This window comes from Papaver somniferum, unplaced genomic scaffold (assembly GCF_003573695.1).
Source record: "Papaver somniferum cultivar HN1 unplaced genomic scaffold, ASM357369v1 unplaced-scaffold_132, whole genome shotgun sequence".
Lineage (NCBI taxonomy): Eukaryota > Viridiplantae > Streptophyta > Magnoliopsida > Ranunculales > Papaveraceae > Papaver > Papaver somniferum.
In genome coordinates, this window is record NW_020622381.1 from 7,295,971 (window position 1) to 7,310,463 (window position 14,493).

Below are 14,493 nucleotides of genomic sequence, written 5' to 3' on the forward strand. Positions count from 1 at the left end.
GTTTACAAACCGTGGCTATAAAGGTTCATGAACCGATTCAAGTGAATCAAATCATCTTTGCTTCAGTTGTGTCTTGTGTAGTTACATAAGATTTCCTTGCAATTGAACAACTCTATAACTAGTTCACTTGAGTCATTTGAACTAGTTATGGTGAAGAAGAACATGGTTGATATGAAATGCTCATATGGCTAACCTTTTAGTTAAATATTGTTGAACCAACAATGTACACGTTTGGGTACGGTTAACAAACCTAGAAGCGTGCATTTCATTTGTGTATAACAAGCTAAGTTTTCGATCTAACGGTTGAGAAATATTAGCTTTAATCTAAATCAGGTTTTCATCTAAGGGTGAATATTGATTGCTTTGTTACCAAGGCAAAACCCTGATTTGAAAGACTATATAAAGGAGACATCTAGTATTGTGCAAAAATAATCCCCACACCTTACGTGTGATACTAGTTTGCGTACTAGAGTCGGTTCTCCTTTAACCTTTGGTCTTCTTCTTCTAAAAACCAGGTTAACGACTTCATTGGGATTGTGAAGCCAGACCGATACTACTTTTATCGTAGTTGTGTGATCTGATCTTGCATCTTCCATCGTACGAGTACAATCACATTGATTGGCTTGAGATTTGATATCTCCTATAGGCAAGATATAAAAAATAATCACAAACATCTTCGTCTCATTGTTTGTGATTCCACAACATCTTGTTTCGCTACCATACGATTAAGATTGTTGTGAGGTGATTGATTAAACTAGGTTGTTCTTCAGGAATATAAGACCGGATTATCAATTGGTTCCTGTTCACCTTGATTATTATCAAAAGACGGAACAAAAACTTTAGGGTTTTTCTGTGGGAGACAGATTGATCCTTTGATAAACTTGTCTGTGGGAGACAGATTTGTTTATTGTCAAAGCTTGCGATTTTAGGTCGTAGAAACTCTTAGTTGTGGGTGAGATCATCTAAGGGAATCAAGTGCGCAGTATCCTGCTGGGATCAGAGGCTTAGGGAGTACAACTGTACCTTGGATCAGTGGGAGACTGATTGGGGTTCAACTAAGTCCGACGTTAGCTTGGAGTAGGCTAGTGTATGTAGCGGTTTAATACAGTGTGTGTTCAATCTGGACTAGGTCCCGGGGTTTTTCTGCATTTGCGGTTTCCTAGTTAACAAAATTTCTGGTGTCTGTTGTTAGAGCACTGCTCGTTTGAACCCACTAGCATTGGTATGTCAAGTTAGTTGTCAATTTTAGTTGCCAAAATGCATTTTTGATTTAGAGTACTAAAGATAGTTTCGGACCAGATTAGGTCTAAGAAGTTGAATCGAAGTTATCCTTAAAGGATGAATATTGAAGACTACAAGAATACATCAACAAGTACTTCATCAACAAAGGTATGTGATTGATTTCATTTTGATTCTTGTTCTATTCTACCATTCTAATTTATCAAGATATATGCTCACTATATGGAACAATCCCGATGACGGTAAATGTACATTTATGTATATATACTTGAGGTAATTTGATTCATGACTTTGGTGATAATAACCTTTATCCCTATAAAGGATCTCATGTTATAGTGAATGAGCTTGCAATCCAATGAGTCAAGAATCACTCAATTCCGAGTTATAACGATAAAGTTATGAGTGATTTAAGTTCATTAGTAGGAAACATTCCATGGGCTTTGGAGTGGTCTCTACCAACTAGTATTTGAAAAGAGGTAAAAATTTTCAAAGCTAAATATTCTTCTCAACCAAAACCTTCCACGGTTGACAAAAGTAAAGTATCTCTACCAACTACGGATGGCGAAAAGAAGAAATCCTGCCAAGCTCCAAAGCAAGCACATACACATTCAGGTAATACTAAACATAACTTTTTCCATTATACTAAAAATTGTTTTTATTGTGGAAAACTAGGTCACTTGCAAAGGAATTGCAGATTTCTTAAACGAGATAAAACCAGATATGATTTTGTTAGGATCACAAGATCTGATGTTCCAAACTAGAGAAAAACTGAGTCTCATAATATCAGTTCTTTCAGTATTCCCCCAAAGAAGTTTCACAATTATATTGGGAGAAAAAGAAATACGTTGCTCCAAAAGCTACTCAGAAATGGGTACCAAAGAAGACCAATAAAGCAACGAGTTCTATTAAGAAGGATCTCCCAGACAAGAGTTTGATAAGGGATAACATCTTAAAAAGGTATGGAACATTTATTGAAAGTTTCAAGGAAGTTTTTAAATTCCTAGAGTCCATGCATGATTTTGTTTCGAATACCTGTAGTGAGCAAGATTTTGCTCACCTCAGCACAACCTGATTGTGTTGAAAGTGCATCCTCGCCAAGAAGCCCTAATAAATGCGGTGAGGATTGCAAAATAATTGGGGCACACATATTAAGTTGGGAAATTTCTGAATATGTGGAACAATTTATTGTTTCGAGCGGAGTTTAACTCGCTTATATATTCCTCGAAACGTGTGTTGGTAAGCTTTCGCTTCAATCAAGTTTATCTTCACCTAGTGACGAAAGTCATGAAAAATTTCAATTACTTTGAGAATTGCTCTGACGTGAATCGTTCTATGAATAACGGCTACATAGCGTCCTCTGAGAATGTCTCAATGATTGAAATGAGAGTTTAGATTACATAACCATGTATTCCTTGAACCGAATTTTTCGAAGTTTGTTGATCAAGAGAAATCGGGAGGATTGTGGAATTGGCTTGGCAAGTCCGCGAACTGTCGGAAGTTCTCGACCGAGAATTTCTGCTGGGATTTTTCAAAACTCGTTTGTGTGCTAAGTCCGCGAACCCAGTCCGCGAACTGGAGGAAGTTCTCTTTCCGAGAATTTCTGCTGAGTTTGGAAAACTCAACAGGTTTACTTAAGTTCGCGAACTTTTTTGTGAACTTAAGAGGTTATGATCTAAAGATGTCCTCTGAACATGAAACATTAAATTACTAAGGAATGCTTTATGCAAACCGTGGCTATAAAGTTCATGAGCCGATTCAATTAAATCGAATCATCTTTGTTTCAATTGTGTCTTGTGTAGTTACATAAGATCTCATAGCAATTGAACAACTCTCTAACTAGTTCATTTGATTCAATTGAACTAGTTATGGTGAAGAAGAATATGGTTTATATGGAAGTGATCATATGGATAGATACCACATGTATGAGTCTTAATTACCTAACTTGATTTGTGATTGAAATTTCTTAAATTTAACAGGTTAGAAGCAATTATCAAAGCCATGGATGTTGGTTTTTATTGTCAAAGAAACTTTTTCATACTCTTATGGTAACCATTCTTGGTGTAAATCCTTGTGGAAAAGTTTATTCTTCCTTCGAAGTATTTCAAGTCTTGTTTATACAAGTTTGTATCTTAGAAAAGATGATCACATATTGTGTAATGTTACCATGAGATAGTTCTAAACTTTTTAGTAACATGATCTCATGAGAGACTTTCAATGATTGGTTCTTAAATCATATCTCCTTGTAAGATTTCTAAGATCCATTTTAAATCCTTCTCTATGGAGTAAGGTCGCTCTTGTTGTTCTTTCGGGAATCACATCAAATGCGGGAGAGTTCTTTTGAACTTGTGCTTAATGGTAATATCTTGTGGGGAGTGTGGCTGTGGAATTTTATATGGGTTATCTTGTATCTTAAAACTCATTGATGAATGTTGTTAGCTTCGGCTATTAGATTGCATGTAAATTAAGTTGGTATGTATTTTTGTTTTGGTCATGAAATGTCTCTTGTGGAAATTTCATTATGATCCCATTCTTGTACCTTTGCCAATTTTATTGACAAAAAGGGGGAGAAATATTGTAGTTCACACTACAAATACATATGGTTTTCGGATCATTGTGTAAGGGGGAGTGGTTTCCATAATCGAGATGGAGTATTGACTAAGGGGGAGTGATACATATCACCGTAGCAGTATTGTCAAAGTTGTGATACAATGAAACTTTGATGCTGTGTAATAATACTATGATGGATCTTCAACAAGTACAGGATGAACACATGAAGAGTTTAAGAACCAAGGAAATCAAGATTGTAGTTTTTACTTTTAACAAGTACAAGCCATATGTAAAATGGTTTTGTCACAAAAATTGACAAAGGGGGAGATTGTTAAAGCACTGCTCGGTTGAACCCACTAGCATTGGTATGTCAATTTAGATCGAAGATTGAAGATCGAAGACTACAAGAATACATCAACAAGTACTTCATCAATAAAGGTATGTGATTGATTTCATTTGGATTCTTGTCCTATTCTACCTTTCTAATCTATCAAGATATATGCTCACTATATGGAACAATTCCGATGACGGTAAATGTACATTTATGTATATATACTTGAGGTAATTTGATTCATGACTTTGGTGATAATAACCTTTATCCCTATAAAGGATCTCATGTTATAGTGAATGAGATTGCGAATCCAATGAGTCAAGAATCACTCAATTCCGAGTTATAACGATAAAGTTATGAGTGATTTAAGTTCATTAGTAGGAAACATTCCATGGGATTTGGAGTGGTCCTAAAAGGGATTTTTGGTCAAGTTGGTGATGTTTCCTTATCTAGGCAAGTTAGCTATTGGTCCAAACATTTTTGATTACCATATTAAAGTGTTTGTGATTCCTGCCTAAGTTAAAATGTGATTTATTCACATAAATATAATTTTTGCTAAATAAGTTATTCATTTAATTATTTTGGCAAGAGTTTTAACTTAGGTAAGACTCTCATATTTAGGAGAGTCTTGTAAAAGGAAAATAGTTTTGCTTAGTTTCCAAGCTATTGTTCATTATAAATAATGAGTTCGCGAGTTTACACGTTTTTATCCCTTTGGAAAATTGGCGTAAGCTCTGTAGGTTGTTTTCCACGTCTTCCGTTCTTCGTGAACGAGAGTGAGATATAAGTCTTTGTATTAGGGATCACAAAGCCAAGTTGGATTTAATCTTCGTGATTGATCATACAACTTGTAATCTAGGTTTTTCACCTCTTGTCTATTCTAAGGTTTTCTCTTCTGATATAAAACCATTCAAGAGTTGTTGATCATAAACCCTAGATTTCAGTTTCCGATCGTATACCAACACTTGTTAGTCGAAATCAGAGACTAGAAAGAAAAACTTCTTTTGAGGCATCTCGTAAAAATCCTTGAGAAGTTTTAAACAAGATAACTCTAGATTTATTCTAGTTGTTCTTGCGGTAGATTTATTAGGGCTTCTCAACTTGGAAATTGATCTTTGGAATCACCCAAGTTTACTTACGGAAATCAGGTTCACGGACTCCTTGTGTGTACGCATACTGATTGTATGTTAAAACCCTAATCTACAAGTTTTTTTTGATATTAATTTTACCTAGTAATTGTTTTTATCAAAATAAACACAAGATTTCCAAAACCTTGATTCACATCCAAAGGGAAATCAAACTGGTGTTTTGTGCAAACAAAATATCAAATCGTATCGATCGTTGTGGTGTATCTTCTAAAGAGAACTTTGGGTTCTGCTAGAAGATTTGTGTGAAGAGTTCCTAAAGAGAATCAATATTCTGTTAGGAGTTCTACAAGTGCTGAAGAAGGTACTACATCTAGTCCGAATAGGTAGTAGGAATTTGGTGTAACAGCTTATTATCAGTGTGTGTTTATTCTGGATTAGGTCCCGGGTTTTTCTGCATTTGCGGTTCCTCGTTAACAAAATCTGGTGTTTGTGTTATTTCTTTTCCGCATTATATTTTATTTATATAATTGAAATAATACAGGTTGTATGTTAATCAATCATAGTTGTTAAATCTGACCTTGTTTGTTGGATAAGACTTGATTGATCTTGAACAATTGATTTTGTTATTCTCACATTGTTAGACCAGTCTGGACTAACCCTATTTCAAGTGGACACTGTGTTGAAATATTCCTTTAGTGATTGTTGCTTAAAGAGGTTTATACACGGTAGATATTGAATAGGTTGTGATTAAAACAAAAGACTTTGTTTCAAGAGCTTCACACTAAAATCAGGTTTACGGACTTGTTTCTGTTTAACTTTGATTGTGTTGAAATAGAGATATTAAACTCTTTGATATACTTTACTCTAGATTGAGTCTGACTGTCTAGTTGATTCTCTAGAAAGTATATTGCAGTTTGTCTATTCAGATTGACAAACAAAATATTGGGTGGTGTTGTTAGACCCCCGCTTTTTCATCCGTGTTATTTCAATTTCCGCATTATATTGTTTTATCTTTATAATTGAAATAATACAGGTTGTGCGTTAGATCATCAATTAGTATAATCCAACCTTTGGTTGTTGATTAACATTGATTGATCCTTTTCTTTGGTACCGTCCAAGTTATTCCTTGTGTTTGATTAAAGACTCGCTGATTTCTATTAGCTTGAGTAAATCAAAACAAGAGGGAGATTTTAACTCCTTGAGGTACTTTTACCTAGATTGAGTCTGACTGTCTAGTTGATTCTCTAGAAAGTGTTTCGGAGTTAGTCCATACAGATTGCTAAGAGAAATATTGGGTGGTGTTGTTAGACCCCCGCTTTTTCATCCCTTACTTAGTTTAAGATGACATCCTGATTGGGAAGCGCAGATCAAGTGTTGCGTTACGCAGTTTACTGGCAACAAGTCTGTTGGTATCTTGAGGAAATTAGCCTTTGATGCTTGTATATATCATCTTTGGGAGAAAGGAACCATAGAAACTTCACTCGAAAAACTCTCTCCTGAGATGCTGCTTCAGTTAATTTGTGCAGATGTACGAATTAAGTTATCCTTTGTTGATATTGTGATGACAAACACAAATGAACATATAAGTCTTGTTACTCAATGGGGTTTCAGACCTAATTTCATTCTTACGAAGAAGATTTCTACTACTTGGAGTAAACCATGCCTTGGGGAGGTTGCAGTGAATATAAATGGATCCTTAAATGACAATAGTGTCGGGTTTGGGGCTATCATCAGAGATGAGACATATGAAATTTCTAGTGCAGTGACAGGTAGCTAGCTTTACTTCAGGACCTATTACCTTGCATGAGCTTCAAGGAGTTGAAGCGGGCCTTAAATTTCCTGTTATGAAAGGATGCTCTAAAGTTTCCTTGCTCTCAGATTCTAAGACTATTGTGTCTTATCTTTCCAAGGATAATTTGAAACCCCCTTGGAAGTGCCATCATGTGTGGGAATCTATTAGAAGATATCGCAGTCAACTTCAGTCGTGCAATGATGTACATTCTTATCGTAAAGCTAATAGAGCTGCGGATGTGCTAGCTAGCAATATCCTAATGGAAAGTTTATTGAGATCACTCCTAGCTATTTTGTTGAGGATTTGACAAAGATAGTTAAGGAAAAATATGAAGGTAAAGTGTACTATAGGTGTTAAAATCATTGCTCGGTCGAACTCACAAGTGTTGCTATCTCAAGCTTGTTGTCAAATTTAGTTAATCAAAACTATACGCTTGATTTCCAGTCTATATTTAGTCAAGTCTCGGATCAGGATAGAAGTGTGTAATTGAGAACCAGACATCATTGTGTTCTACCATTTGAAGATGAAGATCAACCGAAGCTTTTGGAGAACTTCATCAACAGGTAAGTGAAGACTGACCACATGTTACTCAAGTTTTCACCTTTCTATCTATGAGACTATGTCGCATGACTAAAGAAGACTTTACATGCACAACAAAATTTTGAGTCAAGTTTATCTTGATTAATTATTCTCGAAATATGTTGACTAAGCTTAAGAACATTTGTTCATACTTGATAAATTTGGCAAGATTTATTGTTTATGACCTAAATTATGATTCAAGATTATAATTTGAAAATAGCCTGGAACAGTGATATGTGTCATTGACGTTATTCGGTAATATTTCAAATTGATTATTAGAGAGATATAAAACTACTGTAAATATGGATACAGGACAATACACGTACCAGCTCACATACCGGCAAAACTATTGTATGTCTGGAGCCATAGTACATATACCCAGCACACGTACCGGCGTAGCTATAGTTTGACAACGAATTTCGGGTGCACATACCCGGTATACAAACCCAAAACGTTCTGTGACTCATGAACTCAAGATGGTACACATACCCGATATACAAACCCAAAAAGTTCTGTGACTCATGAACTCAGTTTTTTACACATACCTAGTATGCATATAAAAATGTTCAGTGAACTCCTGAATTCTTTTTTTTCTTAAGGGTATCCAAACCCGGTACGCGTACCATGACAAAATAACTCACGAACCGGATGTAGGTACACATACCAAGTACACATACTTACTCTGTCGAATATTTTAAGATGCATCATAATTATTTCTATGAGATAATCGGCATTTGAGCAACTCTCTATAAAAACAATCTACTTGATCACATTAACCTATGGTTATGACTAAAGATTAAAGTCTTAAAGTGTTATATGCAAATGATTAAGCTTATAATTCGTTTGGCTAGTTTCGCCTAACCTTTCATGAACAAGTCATTGTACATGGTTCGGTTATGGTCCATTCTAATCAGAATGTATATTTTGTTGTGTTAATATCAAAAAAAAGATCCATCTAATGGTGGATATTGATTGCTTGATTCCAAAGATACCTTAGCTTAAATCTAAAGCAACCTTTATTTTGAAAGTCTATATAAGGAGAACCTCAAGCAACTGGGATTTTTGAATCCCTGACACTTTTATTGTGTATCCTAGTTGTAAACTAAAGTAATCCTCTCCTTTAAACCTTTTTAGGTTTAGCTGTTAGAGCATTGCTCGATCGAACTCACAAGTGTTTCTATCTCAATCTTGTTTTCAAATTTAGTTGTCAAAACTATATCTTGATTTGTAGTCTACAATTAGTTAAGTCTCGGTCTGGGATAAAAGTACTTGAGAAACGAACCAGTCATCATTTGCGTTCTATTGTTTGAAGGCTAAGATCACTCGAAGCTTTTGGAGATCTTCATCAACAAAAGGTAAGTGAACACTGAACCACCTATTTCTCAAGTTATATTTATTTTTCTATCCTTGAGACATTTGTTGCGTAACTAATAACACACAGCTTGCAGAGATAAGAATTTCGAGTCGAGAACTAATTATTTAGTTTACGAATTTCTCAAAATATAATGACTAAGCTTAATGAACATTTGTTCATACTTGATCAATTTCGGTGGAGAACAATTTATTGTTCGGAAACAAATCATGATTCAATTTTATCATTCTAAAATAGTCTAGAATAGTGATGTGTGTCATTGATGTTATTCGGGAATGTTTCTAATTGATTTAGAGAAAATGGAACTACTATATTTGGAATGCAAGACAATGTAATCAGTTTTACAAACTGAGAAAACTGTTATATGTCTGAAGCCGTATTACATGTACTCGTACATGTAGCAAAGTAGCTATATATCGACTTACAGATTTGTGTGATACGCATATTCATATGCACATCATGAGAAAATATGTTTGTTTCATGATCTGGATAGGTATGCATATTATTATGCAAACCATTTCGGAACTGTGGTAAGGGAATCGGGTTTAAGTATTCAAACCGGTATGCGAACCAATACAGTTCTATGTTCCTGAATTAGTTTAGTACCCAAAACGGTATGCAAACTGAAAAGGTTATGTGAACTCCGGAACCAGTAAAGTCTTAAGGTTCCCAAACCAGTTTGCAAACTGAAAAAGTTTTGTCAACTCCAGAACTCAGTTTTGCACCTAAGTTTGCAAACCGGTACATGAACTGAAAAAGTTCTTTCAACTTCGGAACTCGGATTTGCTCATAACTTTGCAAACCAGTCCGCGTACCATGACTCAGCCAAGCTTAATACTAGACTTATGTGATCACATGATCGTGACTCAACATCAATGTCCTTGTGTTCATGAAAATGAGTGTTAAGCTTTAAATTCAAACTGGCTAGTTTCGGCCAACCATGTTGAACATAGTCTTTATACACGGTATGGTTGCGGTTTACCTAACCAGAGTGTATATCTTGTACATGTGAATAAGATTCACAGTTTTCATCTAACGGTGAATATTTTTTTCCTGGTTCCAAAGTTATCTGAGCTTAAACCTAAAACAACATATGCTTTGAATGTCTATATAAGGGGAACTCTTGGCAACTGGGATCTTTGAATGCTGATACTTTTTGGTGTATCCTAGTTGTATCTAGAGTCATCCTCTCTAGAAACCCTTTTAGGGTTTAGCGATTATCAAAGACTTCATTAGAATTCGTGAAGCCAGATCTAGTTATCTTTTATCTTGACAACTTGAGTATCCTGATCTTGTTCGATTATTGATTTATCACTTGAACAAGATAGATAAAAATCAAAAAATTCTCTTCGTCTCAACTTTGTGATTCCGCAAGTTTTATACTTGTGAGGTGAATAATAGTCTAGGTTGCACTTCGGGTTGAATAAGTCCGGAATTTGAGGATAGCTAGACTTTTTTCAAATTGCTGTCGGTTTTCATCACCTTGATCATATGTTTTATTTGATCATCCGTTTCGATCGTAAATCAGGAAATCAATTATATATGCTTAACCTGTGGGAGGTATATTTGGTTTAAAGTTTTCAATTGAGTTGAAGCAACTCTTAGTTGGTGTGACGTCATCTAAGGAAATAAATTGCGCGGATTCCTGATGGGATTCAAGAGGCGCAAGGAGCGCGAATGTAAAGAAAAGATAGCAACACTCATTTAGTTCGACCAAGCAATGCTTTATGTAGGGCGAAATATCGCACAAGACAAATATACAACTTCGCATTGGACAAAACAACATTAAGCACGAAGACGTAACAATTATCAGAAAAAAAGGCGAAGAGTAGTCACGCGGTAATAAGGAGTGCGAATGAATCATTACACGATAAAGATAAAACGATTACTAACTCCATCAGAAGAAGCGCGAAGAACCAAGCAACAATGCTACAGATAAAGACAACTTCCAAAAGACTGGCGTGTAAGATAAAATGAAATAAAATCAGTCAACTATGATCTTACACGTGAATCATGATTATCTTCTATTGATAAATTTGCCTCTATAAGGACTTAGAAATGATAGAGAGAGTGAGATGGGTCGATTGAGAGAGATAAGCTAAGAAAGTTATTAGTAAAGGAAGAAACAAGTTCCATCTTAGAACTTAGCATGCATCTTTGTATTTCTCCATTTTTGTATATAAAACTTAGCTTGAATCCATTGTAAGAGCAATATACATTCATTATAAAGAGTTTAGAAAGATCATATAAGTGTCAAAGTGGTGAATAATATCATTAATGTTTAGGTTGATCAATATGACTTAAACTTGTGTTATTATCATTTCATGGGTTTCATTGTGAGATTTTTCACAACTACATTTTGGCGCTAGAAACATGGAGGTTTATCCTCACCCGATGATTGATATCTTGGAATCATCATTCCTCAAAATTTCTTTGTTATCTTCATTTCTTCTATTTTTTTGTCCACCATGAAATTTTGATAAGCACATCACCATCTCACATCACCATGAGAGTATTCCTCAAATTTTTAAAGGTACTCTGGTAAAAACCCTTTCAAAATATATCTTCTCTGTTACTAAAATCGCCGGATCTCTTCGCGAAACTTCCTTCCAACAAAATGGTAAGAACCATATCAGAAAGAGAGTATTCAACATCAATGCAAAGAAAAGGCGCTGACAAGAGAAGAGGAAAAGAGACAACAGAAGAAGTGTCTGCCACAGAAGATACGCAATACTGGACAAAGTGGATTAGGATGAGCAATAAGGAAAAGTTAGCACGAGCTGTTATTACAGAAGGAAAACAACCCCACCACAAGAACCAAGATAAAGAAACAACTATCACCAAGCGAGAACATGAGAAGAAACTCGTGCAATGGAAGGAAGAAGAAAAGGTGTTGACTACAGAACGAGTAGATATCGCAAATAAGTATGAGCGGCTAATGATATAGAATCATAACCTGAAAAGGAAGTGAGAGAATACGAATTGGGGATAGAATACGGGGAAAGTTACAAAATATCTCGCAGAAAAAGGGATATTGAAAGAGAGGAGAAGCCAACGCGAATAGATAAACAATTGTAGGATGAGGTGCGCCAATATGAGAGAAGAAGAAATAGAAGAAACGCGGGTGAAATGAGAACATTACGAAATAATCATTAAGGAAAGCAATGGAGAAAGACAACTCAGTGCGAAAGCAAAAGTCAAGAACAAATAAGAAGAAACACATGGCGTCAACAACGCAATTCTATCATATCAACCACAAAGGACGTGAAGAATTTCACGGCAAAGTACTAAGGCGAGTCCACAAGCGTTACTTCGACGACCAAGAAATACATCCCGAAGAGAAGAGCTTACCCCTTGAAGATTGGCAAAGACGACCGATCGCATTCCGCGTGAAGACGCCCCGGGAAGTGGATAGTTGCACAGAGAAAGTCTAATCATAACCATGACGATTGAACCAGATCGTAGGGATATAAAAAGCGCGAAAAAAAAGGTACCAACCTGGGAGATCGAAAAAATATTAGTAGATAGCGGGAGTTCAGTAGACATACTGTTCTACCATACATTTAAGGCGATGTGATACAACGATTCAAGTCTCGCCCCAGCAGAATACAACGTTTTCTGGTTCAATGGTGTGGCGAAAAAACCCAGGGGGAAATCACGATGACTATTCCTGTAAATCACTAGAAACGGTGATAACATTCAGTGTTGTGGATGTGGATACTCCCTACCACGCGATTATCGGAAGACCATGGATACATGGAGTTAGAGGGGTAACATCAACTTTCCACCAATGTGTTCGCTTTCCTGTTCTTGACGGATATGAGAAATAAAAGGAGACACTGTGCATGAGAAAATATTCCAGGACCTCAACATACATCATAATTAAGGGCAAAAACAAAGAAAGAAAGACAAGAAGAAGAAGAAAGCGAAATAGGCAAAGAAGGATAAAAAGTTCCAAATCTACATGGTGAAGGCTGCTGAAAGAAAAGGAATTCCGAGCAAATTCCCTGAAAAAGAAGGTGAACCAATGCACCAATTAAAGGAGCCAACACCGCAAAGAGAACCCATATCAAGTTTCATCGCTGAAGAGCCCACGAAAGACATCAACCTGGGAACGGAAGCTGAACCAAAAATATTAAAAATAGAGACCATAATGGAAGAAGAAGAATAAGGGAATCTATTGCGACTGCTAAAAGATTATTGCGATGTTTTCGCGTGGAGTATGGGCGAGATGCCTGGCATAGATCCCCCCTTGATTGCCATAGGCTAGTTATCAGCCCGACAGCAAGACCAGTTAGGCACAGGATACGTAAAATAGAAACGACATATCACGAGCAAATAGAGGCAGAACTACAAAAAATGATCGAATCAGGGATAATAAGACCCGCGAAGTACGCATAATGGGTCGCGAACATGGTGCTAGTATCGAATAAGAATAAAAAGATTCGCATTTGCATTGACTTCACCGACCTAAACAAAGCTAGCCTAAAAGACAGTTACCCACTGCCGGACATCCTTCAAACGGTGGAGTCAGTCACATGGTGTGAAAGAATATCATTGATGGACGGTTACTCAGGATACAACCAAATACCCTTAGGATAGGAAGATCAGGAGAACACGATATTTTTCGCACCAAGGGTTCTGTAATGCTACACCAGAATGCCTTTCAGATTAAGAAACACGGGAGCCACATACCAATGCATGGTGGGGAAAGTATTCAATCCATGGATACCCACTACTTTGGCAGTTTATGTCGACGACATGTTAGTCAAAAGCAAAAAATCAGTTGATCATGCAAAGGATCTGAAGGAAATGTTCGAACAAATGAGAAAGACAACAACGAAGATAAATCCTGCGAAATGTATCTTTGGGGTCGCGTCTGGGAAATTTCTTGGTTATATCGTCTCGAAATAAGGAATTCAAGTTGATCCAATTAAAGTACAAACCATTCACGAGCTATATTCACCAACTACTATTAAGGACGTGCAAAAACTAAATGGTATGATAGCATCCCTAGGGCGGTTCATTTCGTGTTCGTCTGAGAAATGCAAAAACTTTTTTAACATCTTGAAGAAAGAAAGTAAGTTCACATGGACAAAAGAATGCGAAACCTCCCTCCAAAACATAAAGGACTACCTGACGATTCTGTCAATGTTGCAAAATCCAGAGCCACAACACCATATGCCCTCAGTGCAGTGCTGTTCCGATCAGATAAAGGAGTAAAGAAGCCGATTCACTACGTCAGCAAAACCTTAAATTCTGCGGGACGAAATTACACCAAGATAGAGAAGCTGATACTGACACTTGTTTACATGACTCAAAAACTTCGTACCTATTTCCACGCGCACAGAGTCAAGGTGCTGACTAAAACACCCATTTATTCTGTGCTGAAATCCTCCAAGAGAGTGGGAAGAATCGAGAGGTGGAATGCGCAAATCGAACAATTCGTAATAAGCTATGAATTCCTATCTTCTCCAATATCTCAAGTAATAACTGATTTCATTGCGGAATTTCTACTGGAAGAGGATGATGTCGCAAATTAGAT